We start from the raw sequence: 12,045 nt of genomic DNA, 5'->3' as shown, positions 1-12,045 counted from the left end.
GCTAACAATACAAAAAAACACATTTCAGGCTTTTAAAGATACATCAACCTCAACAAGATCAGATGGAATTCCCATAAATTATTTTCTCTTTTGACATCGACATTTCAGGAGCGAGGTAAAGAAGATTACTCCGTAGTAATAAGTAGCTTGCGAGAAGCCTTCCAGCAGAAAATCCTAAATGACAAACAGTCGGTGTCGAAGAGAATCAACAAGCTGAGCGTTATATTGAAAGAAAACACTGAGGAGAAATGAAGTATATCCGGAGAGGATATAGATGAGAGACAGCCCAGAATAAGGAGAGACAGGTATGCTAAGGACGATTCGGTAGAATGAGAGAGTAGAAGGTAGATCAAGCGGTGGAGAGAGATACGGTGTGGAATAGTACAATGCTAGGGGTAGAAGTGGGGGCGTGCTGAAATGAGGTCGACATAATTGCACCCCTAGTCATAGTGGAACCGGCGAGAGAGCGGTAAAGGCGAGGAGGAGATGAAGGAGACAACGGTGGTAAGCGAGATGGAGGGGATAGGCTGAAGGGGTTGGTCGCCATCTATTGTCTCTCGTAGACTCGACTCGGCCCTGATTAAATACTTGACACATCCCCCACCCGATCCAGGCCGGCATAACTTTGTTCGAATTGTAATTACGGCCCGGATCGGACTTCAGTTACGAACGAGTTCCAGGCGCACCGAAAACCCCCGGAAACTTTGCCGTACCCTTTTCTGAATGTCGCGGTTCCTATCTAACCGGGGCACAATTTTTGCAATCTATTCAATGACGATTTCGTGCTTTAGATGGTCTGATTTTTATTTTTAACGGTTCAACCTTCTCCCCGGGATTATTCAATGTAATCCCTTGTTATCATCATGCTCAACAGACTTACATTTCCGTTCTTTATCTGGTAAGTGATCCTCAGAAATTCGTTGCGCTGTGTTAATTGAAATATGGAGACGTTTTTACATTAACGCTTTATATTACGACTGATTAATTATGGTTTGTTGCGTTTGTTACCATGTTCCGGGTGGTTTTTATAGGTTTGAAATTGAGGTACCTAGATGAATAAATAAGATCAGAGTCATCGTGATAATATGCGACAGTGATGATTGCGAATGGAGGAAGATCCATAGATTTGAATAAATCTATCAAATTTCTGTTCCATAATTAAGAGTTATTTAAACCATATTTGATTTTTGCAAATATTTCTTTATTCAATTATAATTATAAAGGTGCCACTTCTCTGCGTAAACACTTAGACCTACTGAATGTAAATATCCTGCTAAAGCGTGCATCACACGGATCTAGTTTGTTTACTACTCAGTTGCGAGTGTACTCGCCAGTGGGTGAGTGAGTTGTGCCAATTGCTTTGGTCAGTCGCTGGCGAGTTTACTATCCGGATTGATTACATTGGGCGTGTTTAAAAGACGCAAGTAGTCAGTAAACCAGCTTCGTGTAATCGAGGGTTAATCACACGAGATCATTATCACTTTGCCAGTGTACCGCAGAGCTGATTGTACATATTCCAGTTTCGGAGGAACATGGGGAGACCGAGACATTTTAAGAGAACACTTAAATATAAATGTTCTATAAAAGCTTTTAGAAAACGCAGCAATCACTTTGCTAACATATTTTATTCATTTAAAAGAAGATTGGGGAATTTGACAGTTCACTCAAATACTTCTGCACTTTACATCTTTCTGATTATTAAATTACTTATTTTTCAACACATTTAACAAGTTTCAGTAAGCAGAATTAGAATATAATATAATCATATTTACTAAACGAATGTTATTTCTGAAAAATATAGGGTTGATACTAATTATAATAAAGCATATGTATTATATTATAGTGGGAAACTTAAAAAGAATTACACAATTGCCTAGTAATAAAATTAACATTGTTAACCTGTATAGATATGTACTTCTATACTTATAAATAATCTCATTATATTGCAGAACATCAATAAAATATAAAATGAACAAAAAATATACAATAATTAATAACTATATGACGATTTATTTGGATATATTTGCAAATAGAATATACTATAGTATTACCTCAATTATAATTATAAAATAGAGGGTAAACTCATGATTTACCATTATGTTGTTAATATTTTAAGAAATAAACTCTTTGCATTCGAGTAGCGACATTCAGTTGTCGTTTGATTTAACGCAGCAGGATTATAAAGTATAAAATTCAACATTGAATTTTATATAATTTATCAACACATGTACCACTGAAATAAAATAGTCCTGGCCCTTAATATATGTAAAATTTGTCTTTGTGATAATTGCAAGAATTTCATCGATAGTTCACCATACAATAATGAATATTTATGATGAGAAACATTGGCAAGTGCAAAAGGTTAAAGGAACATCAACATTCACCGTGAAGAAACCAAATTATATCAAAGGAAGGGTTTAAAATATTCAAAGTAAACACAGCAGTCCGATAACCGCGAGAATCGTTTCATTCTAATGCGCGACACGCGCGAAAGAACGAGCCAAGCGCCGACACGTCCCGATTACAAGTTATGGAACATTAAATTCACTCTTCATTGATCGCAATCTGAACGCTTACTTTACAAATTACGACGATACATGGTATTTGAATGTACGTGGACGGCATTCTACCGGGCCTAGGCAAAGGCAAAAATACCAGCCGCGCCGGTATTTCGTCCGCAATCTTCTTTTATCTGATTGGGGGAGGCGTGCGACTCTTAGGCATTCTGCGATCTTGATGTATACGTGTATCCGTGACGTCTGTTCCTCGAATCACGCTCAACCACTACAAATTCCCGAGGTGCACGCGATCCCGACCGGCACACGATTTTTCTCGAAATGAAAAAGCCTTTGAACTTACGAATAACTTTATCGTTCGTTTCAGACGCGCCAATTTGTATTTGCATCGTGTGCCCGCTACCCATCGCGGCGCAGCCGCCATTTTTTTCATGATGGCGTCGCGCCTCGATCCTTCCATGCCATGTGGTCCGCTTGTTCCACTGTTTCTGCGCTTTTCGAAATGTCAAAGAGGGTAGTTCCATTTTGGTAAACATGTTAGCAACGGTATTACTCTCGACACCCGAAATTCCCGTAGTATCAATTTACATATTTCCCCGCAATGCGAGTGGAAATTCTTTGAATGTTTGTTGGAAGATTCCGCGATGGGGAATTACATTAACATTCGAATTTGTTTATGGTGGCGCGTCTTGCAGGTGAATTTGTTGTAAAAAATAATTCACAACGTAGAAGTGTTAATGCAATTAAAAATATCGATATAAGGTACATTTTATTAAGACTAAATTCCACCGTTGAATCTTTTCTAAATTTACATTGAGTTTCACTTTATTTTCTGTTTAAATTAGACACTTTTTTTTTATGTAAAATAGGTGAAAAGACGATGCTTTTTTGGGGTAATCAAACACTTACGATACTTTATTTATGAATAAATTAATCGAAAGACTTAAATATCCCTTGTTGTTATTAAAAAACACTTCAAAATACTGTTGAACAAAAGAAAGATAATAATAATAATATTACCATTGAATTGTACATGTACAGTCAATAACAAAATATTACTATTATAATAACAAAAATTTGATGTAATACACATATAATACGAATACACTATAAAAAAACACAAGAGAAACGACAGCTTATAATTATTAAAAACAAGTATATAAAGACATCAACGTAAAAGCATTTTAACTAAAAACAAAAGTCTAATCTGAAAAAGAATAAAGAACATATACAGAAAGTCAGGGGGATCAACAATGTTACAGCTCCATGCAATGTAAAGTGTATTATCAAATATACTATTGTTCAACGTAATACAGATTTTTTAATATAAATGTAAAAAGTTTTAGAATATTTTTCGATCAGGAGAGAAATTAAAACAGAATGATTATAATGGCAACGCGTCAGGTTTATTGACTGCATTTCAACGTTAACAAATCCGAGAAAGAGACCGGTAATATTAATAAGACAAGCACATTGTAAATTCGTACCGCGAGCTTCCACAAAACCAGTATCAAATTTATGGACATCCCAACTCGGAAAACCTAAATCCCTCGTGATTGTCTGTCAATTATTTATGATTGGCAACAATTTGTCCAATGGCGTATAAGCCCCACCGGGATGAGGATTTACCAGCTGTCATCCTATGTTTCGGACTGTATTACCCGGTTTTACTGTTCTGTGCTTGGTGATTAATATAAAAATCATCGGAAACAAAAATAAAGTATTCGAAATGTGACATACTAGTGTTTGATCCTTGTGACAAAAATCTGGTACTTTTGGAGCATACGTTTGTGGGAGGTATTCATTTAAAAGCAATACGTACTAGATTCCACCGATATAGAGTGCTATCAAGTAATATAAATTTTTAACACGCTTAAAATTATGTTCATTCGTAACGGTCAAAAATAAATTAATGATATGAAAAATAAAATAAAATTAGTCAAAATGACACTCAATTATTTTTAGATAACCATTTTAAACTAACGATAACTAGTGTGGAAAATGCAATAGTAATCATACCTTACTTTTGTTATTACAAATAATCCTGCTTCATTATAGTGAAACATATAATAACACGATTTTGTTTCATTGTTCATTCACTACAATAATGAATCGTCATTTACTTCGAGTTTGATGTCACTAACACATTTCTTTGGCCGCATATTCCCAGAAATTTGTACAATATGGTAATTTAATTCATCACGCACATAGATCGTTTCAGTTTGAGTCACTTCACAATGTTTAATAATTATCGAAATCAATATTAAATTGATTTAATTAAAAAATAAGCGAGACAGCGTAGATTTTGCATCAATAGTAAACCGATTGATTTTTATAAACTCCCTAATCACAGTAACTCTAACGAAACTGGCAGTGAATTTTTAATAACCTTACTGGTCCCTAAATTGAGGATTTTTATCTGAGATCAAAATATTTCGAAGCAACTTAACACTAAAACTACGGAGCATTTAACACGATTAATATGTAATCTTTATAAATATTGTAACAACAGATTATTTCCGGTTTCTTCGTATATTGATTACAGTAGTCCAGTGAAAATATTTATTTCTAAAATCATTTCGTACATTTAACGTATTGATTTATTTACTGATTTTAAAATATCAATAATTACGAAATCAGAAAAGTAGAGCCATTCATTTTGAATGATACCGTAATTACAGTGTTAAAGGAAAAAGAATTAAGTAGAAATTCTTGAGAACATTTCTCCGTTTTACATTCCACGTACTCATATTTGTCATAAATGCATGAAATCGCAGTCCACTTGTCACAATGAATAATAGATGCAGCAATAAGCAATGTGATTAAAAGAAAAAGTACGAAGTTGTGGAATAATCTTCAAGGGAAGGGAGTTGTTCATTTCACCGTGGACTCCTTTATCAGGAAAAATTCCCGCGTAATGGGAGTTGTACTGTCTAACAGGTCGACATGCTGTTATCGACCGCGTAACGTTGCAAATATCGCAAAAACGCCGGAGCCAGCCGTCACGGAAAAGCGAAACGAAAAGTTGTCGCCGGAAGAATGCCGTGCAAATATTTTCTGGGCCATTTCAGAGGAGGCGGTGAATTCTTTCGACTTCATTCCAGCCCGGCGAACGATAAGCCGGCGATGAACGAAAGAGAAGGGTCCTTGCGTGATACGGCCGCATCGATCCACGCTCGACGACCTAACGTAACTCCGACTTGGTTGCTCGTTAATTTTTGATTATAATTTAAATTAACGGGATACACAGCGACCGCGTTGTATCGCAACGCGATAACGACACGTCGAGATATTACATGCTATCAACGCATTTAACCAGGTAACTGCTGGTGAGAAAGTACTAGCTGATGGCATTCATTGTGATCCTACAAAGTGGACGTCGAGTCAAGATTAATATGACGCTGATTGACGTCCGAGCGTCTCTAATCTTATCATGAATGAAACCCCAGAGGCGGAAAAACTGAAATCTGATTACTTATTACACACGCCTATTGATTGAAATGCAACTTATATTCGAGTGCAAATTACTATCTGTAGTTATTCAATAAAAGTCATTATAATATCTTTTATATCGATTGTAAATGAGTAACAACTAATGACTTGGAGGAATAGTTTGTAACCTAATCAACTCTTACACTTGCATTATTATTATTATTCGGCGCAGTGTTCTCTTTGTATTAAATATAATAGAAGTAGCATACGTATCATAATGATAGTTTGAATGATAAAGATTTTATACAAAGGTAGAAATTAGACTCGAAATGAATTACATAAATCCAATTGCTTTCAATGAAATGTTTGACATGTATCCATATTTGTATTATGTGACAGTTATGTTATAAAAAGAATAAATATACGGGTCGTTCTATATTAGATGGTACAAACGAACAATATAAAGAAAAGATTTTTCCATAGAAAAATTTTTTTTATTTTGGCCATCTATTCGAGAAAATCAAAAATGGAAATTTGTCGAGTATACTAACGCGACTGCGTACAGTCACAGTGTAATCGACGGGAAATCGTTTTCGATGAAAAAAATAAGTTGAATATCTGGAATCAATGTTTTTCCTTTGAAATCCTGCTTTTTCAGTGAATTCTAACTCGAATTTTTCGAGAACGAGATCTCAAATAAAAATGTTATTTCATATTTTTTTAATCTCAATAACCCTTTACCGATTGCACCACTAGAGTTTAGTAAGTTTTCAATCGCAAGAACATATTTTTATCAAACAGTCGCACTTGATTAGAATCGTCATAAACAAATTTCATTGTATGTTTATTATACGTATCTCCATGTTTTTTTCAATTATTATTAGACTCTAAATACTTCTAGATTAAAAAAAGTAGTTCATAACATGAAACATAAGGTGCTCTCGTTCCCTTTATTCAGAATTTCACCATTTCAGGATTCCTTTATTTTTACTGTTCTTTCCATTAGAAATGTATTGGTACATTGTTAATAACTTTTTCTACAATAATCATACTATACAGTAAATGTAATTTATTTCTGACTAATTTTTATCCTGTTAATGTATCCTATTAACAAGTAACGTACTAATCAATTACATAAGAAGACATATCACTTTTCCCTCCTATTCATTATTTAGGATTTCTCCTGTTATTCTGAATATGTAATTACCTTTTATGTTAATAACTAATAACCAATTAGAAACATTTTATGATAAGCAGTAGTACCATTTAAAACTTGATACTCTTACTGAAAAATGAATCCCATTAACATTTCACTTTGTAAGGCAATAGTTACCAACTAATTACGAAGTTCTTACGTTATTAATATTCATCTATTATTTAATTGAATACATTAATTCATAACAGCTAAATGAACATCTCAGGAATTAAATAAATTATTAAAAAAGTTAATATTCTTCTTAAAATTGTTTAAGCAATTTATCGAAATAGAAAATTAAATATTTTGTATCTTATATATCGCGAAAGTTAAGGCACATTAAACATTAACGATTAGGTAATAAAGATTTCACTCTTAATTCAAGCGCGATATATAACAACTTAATCTGATTAAATTTGATATTTCACGATTACTGGAAAATGATTTTTAATTACTATTTTATTTTCCAACCGAAGCGAATACAAACGCCTGTACTTAATTACAATTTAAACCATTTCTATGTAACAACGTGGAAAATATAATAGTTTCATCAATAGAATATTCCTCCCGCGACCGCACGCTCGAAAATAATATCATCGAAACGAGCTAACATTTTACAACACTGCAGAAAATCTGGATTCGATGGGCTGTTGGAATTATCCGCCTCTTCACCACACAATCAGCAACGTGGTATACTAATTTCCAACGTTTACACTCGCGAACGATGAGAGCTGGACTTTCCCCGGATTTATTACAACGAAGCACACAATCGCCGTTTCATTTTTCATCGCGACGAGATTAAATGAAAATCCTATAACTATTTTCACGCGTATAACACGTCCGGCGTTCCCGGTCCTGTTTACAAATTCATATCAAAGATTGTCTCGGCGGTGCAATATCAGCAACACTTGTTGCTTTTTCTCTGAACTCCTTACTGGAGACGGATGTTTCCATTCCGCATTCACCCTTGCTGATTTTTATTCATGAATCCCGTGACAATTTTTTACAATCCGCTCTGCGTATGTCTATTCAATGATCCAGTGAGAGTTTAACGTGTTCGCCACAGTAATAAACGATTGTCATCTGCAGCTTTGCGATCTTTCACCAGGTGAGAAAGCGTTTCAGAAGATTATTCTACTTATTTTATTCGTTCTTTTCTAAATAAAATTGCTGGTGTCTCTGAATTTTTATATGTTACTTGTGATAAGTTTTTATAACTTTTATAACATAAGTAATATAAGATATGTCACTAACAATTAATAAGAAAAATTCATCTTAGAGTTTGAGATTTTTCATACTTTCGACAAGATATGGTTCTACACTTGCTGAAGAAGCACTCGAACTGTGCTGTGCTCTATACAACAGTGCATTTCTATGAATATTAATTCCTTTCATACAATCATAATATTATATATTATATTGAATTATATATATAGTCAAAATTATTTATGACGTTAGACAGTGCTGCGGATAGGAGAATTACAAATGGAACGTTAACTGCTGAGCCAATATCCATAAGAATCCTATAAAATCCAGACAATTTACGTAATGAAACGAGAAATAAAAATTTCAAATTTATTCTGGTAATTACTCGTTTAATCTTCTTGCTTGTTATAAACTTTAACGATATTTCGTTCGTTTAATACATCATCGTGAAAATAAACTTTTAATTCTGAGCAATGAATTGTGCCATCCATATGTGAGTGACGTGACAATGAAGGTGATGAACAACGTTAATATTTTATCACTATTTTCATATCATATTTTATCGTCACACAAACTTTTACGTCGTCTTAAATTTTTCCTTGAAGTTTCAGCAGGTTTTATCAAGTTTATAAGTGTAGTATTACCTACCAAAGAGCTTTTTTATGCACAGATGCATAATTACTGGAGACATTTACATGATTCAATTTAAGCGGTGTAACTTGAATACAAGATGAATGATAGACAATTTTTCTTTATAATCCTTTAACGACCTTGCTTAAAGTTTCCGCATCTTTATGATCATTAGCAAAAATATACCTATAGCAGTTTAGGGAAACTATTTTGTGTACTACTTTCTTATAATTAAGGAACTTACAAAAGTTTTAATGGTTTTTTACGTGTGAATGCCAATTCATCATTGAATTTCAGGTATAGTTACCCTTATGTGAAAAATATGAAATATAAAATTGTCATTATAATAGTAAGTACGCACTTTGTTTCAATTAGTTACAATAGAGTTATAAGAAAATGTTTCGTACTGAAGACTGTGGTGAACCGAGTGTCAAGAAATGTTTTGTTAACTAAAAATTGAAATGGTTCAGTATATTGAATTCCCATTTTTAAAGATTACAGTGGATGAAATAAGATTTTCAGTGACTTATCATATCGTGTTATTACATTACTGTATTTTTGATTCTTATTATATATTTTCAGTATTAACAGATGATTCTCGAGATGCCACAGTTTTATCGTTGAAACGTATTTGAAGTACAACTTCAATATTAATATGACCCTATAATTTGAAAATAATATTTCGTTCAATTTTAAAATGGTCAAAGCGGTCTAAAGTGTTGGGGTAAAATATTTGGTCTTTTGAAGAATTTATTATACGACCCAAACAAGTAAGGTTACTTTTATTTTCTACGTGACATTGTTGTCACACCATAAAACTGTCTAGAAATTGTGTGGGCTATCAAAAATTGATTAACTTTGCATATATCATATAATAGAATTAATTTTTTGCTAAAACGTTAAATGTCCTGTTCAATAAAATCATATATTAATAACCGAGCTGGACAGCCCAAAAAGAATGTATCGACAGGAACGTTACGTTTTTAATATGCACTGACTAAAAGTATCGATACACATTAAAATGTATATTCCGTGTGAATTTGGGATTAATTTTTTTATGAAAAATACAAATATTTCGGTTCGAAGAGGTAAAATCGAAAATAGCCAAAACCAAGTGAAATTAATAGAAATATGTACATATATTTGGCCAGTTACTTCAAACCGACAAAATTTCTTCAAACAGTTGAAAATTTACAGTATTTTCTATATTATTATACTTTTCTTCGGTAACAAGACAATCGTCCTTATAACGTCAGACGTTCAAATGACGAATTGTACACAATTCTTGTAATGCATAAAAAAACAATTCGAGAGGAATTCAGTTTACCAGTGTCGCCAAATTCTCCTAAACTTGATCTCAAAAGCAATTACATAATCGCCTTCGAGGATCAGCGGTATCGGGACAGCCCTCCGCAGCAACGTGCCGGGGAGCGTGTCAATGACAAATGCACGAGACTCACCAGCCACGTTGCCGAAAGTCGAAGAATCTTGTCCGAACCGCGTTCCCTCCGATCCTCTTCCGCTTCGCCCTCCCTGTTCACGTTTCTGGCGCCATGTCACGTCGTAGTCCCTAGAGTCTCCTTAGCACAGATCACACTGCACCTCACTGTCCCTCCTCGCTCGCTACCCTTGTCTATACCCTCACTGCTGCTTCGAATCACCCAGCCAAGTTCATGAAGAATACGTTCGAAACAACGTTAAACCTCCCCGTTCACAGCACAGGATCACGCAGGAATGTTAATAGAACAGACGGGTGCACGTATCGTCGGGATTCGGGACCGCGAAGCCACGTGTCACGGAACGTTAAAGAACTCCTTCCGAGCGATTCCCAGCGGATCCTAGTTCCCGGAACGACGCGAATCACGAAGGGGAATCGACGAACAAACTTCCGGGGATGGTTCGATCGTAAAAAGCTTGAACGGGCCGGGGGAGAACTGCACGCGAGAAGCGGGTCTGGGGGTCCTCGCACGGGACGCCTGAAGTTGCTAGAGCGACTGGAGCACCACGAGTCCCGTCACGTGGCGGACGCGGGACTCATTGATCGCGGGCGACCTTGGTGCACCCTCCTCCGAGGTCGCCGCGTGCATAGATCGTCGCCGGACGATCCTGGAGCCACTAACTAGTGGAGATCGTAGCGACCGTTCTGCGATCAGGACACAAGGGCTTCCCCTGCGTTATCGTCGACCATCGAGCGTACAACTGTCGCGGGAAACCGTTGGCATCACGCGCCTCTGGGTGGTCTTTGTTAAGCAGACCAGAGAGGTTGTTGGTCGGCCGAAACGCGTGTTCTTGTCTCGTGTTTATTCTTGGAAGAGAGCGTTCTCCAAGAGAGGCCACGAAGTGTACGTCCGTTCGCGAACTGTTCGCCAAACGCACTGACGATCCCGGCGACTGGTTCGCCGGTGACGTTGTGCCTCCGCGGGTTCGATTCCCGGATGGGCATGCGCCACGTCCCACGCTTTGGAGGGAGGCTGGTGTTGCCGCTGTTCTTGCTACTCGTGGAGGTGCATCCGCGGGAGGGTGGTTGCCACGGGGTACCGGAGGGCCTCCTCTTTCCCGTCTTTGTGTACTTTTGTCTTCTTCCGTCTTCCTTCTTCACGGCCTACCCCCCTGTGCGCGTTCTTATATCTTCCTGCCCCTACGACCAAGGGAAATTGTTCATCGGCGAGGAATCCCGCACCAGTTTCGATCTGGTGTCGCGGGATCCCGTGTGCACCCTGCCGCCTTCGACAGATTTTATGCTGCCTTTGATGTTGTGAGCGGAGTGGGCATGGCGCGAGCGGATATTGGGGGAAGGAGAACCTGTGACCATTCGAGTTTTGGAAGGTGATCGTTACGCGTGATAGTGATTGTTTCCATTGATTAACTGATTAATAATTTCATGTATGCCTTGTTTCTGTTTGTATTGAGAAATTTCATGTAGTCTTTTTGAACTCTTGAGGTTGTAGGAGATGGTGTATGTATTAAAGGAAAAGAATTGATAGTTGTGTAAAGAAACATTGTATACTTTACTGGTCACTATTATGTTATGAAAAGTTTTATACTTAATAATAATATATGTATATA

At 36.2% G+C, this 12,045-nt stretch overlaps 1 protein-coding gene across 4 annotated transcripts in view; it reads right to left on the bottom strand.

The window, feature by feature from the left end:
- Nucleotides 1-11,339, bottom strand: part of Ten-m (teneurin transmembrane protein Ten-m) — an 887,979-nt gene extending 876,640 nt beyond the window's left edge. For all 4 annotated transcript variants that reach the window (XM_031972869.2, XM_031972872.2, XM_031972870.2 and 1 more), the window contains exon 1: nucleotides 10,440-11,339. The gene's annotated coding sequence lies outside the window, so the exon portion shown is untranslated. The remainder of the gene's footprint in view (nucleotides 1-10,439) is intronic.
- Nucleotides 11,340-12,045: the final 706 nt, after the last annotated feature.

This window comes from Nomia melanderi, chromosome 4 (assembly GCF_051020985.1).
Source record: "Nomia melanderi isolate GNS246 chromosome 4, iyNomMela1, whole genome shotgun sequence".
Classification (NCBI taxonomy): Eukaryota; Metazoa; Arthropoda; class Insecta; order Hymenoptera; family Halictidae; genus Nomia; species Nomia melanderi.
This window is presented reverse-complemented; position numbering and strand designations above follow the sequence as displayed.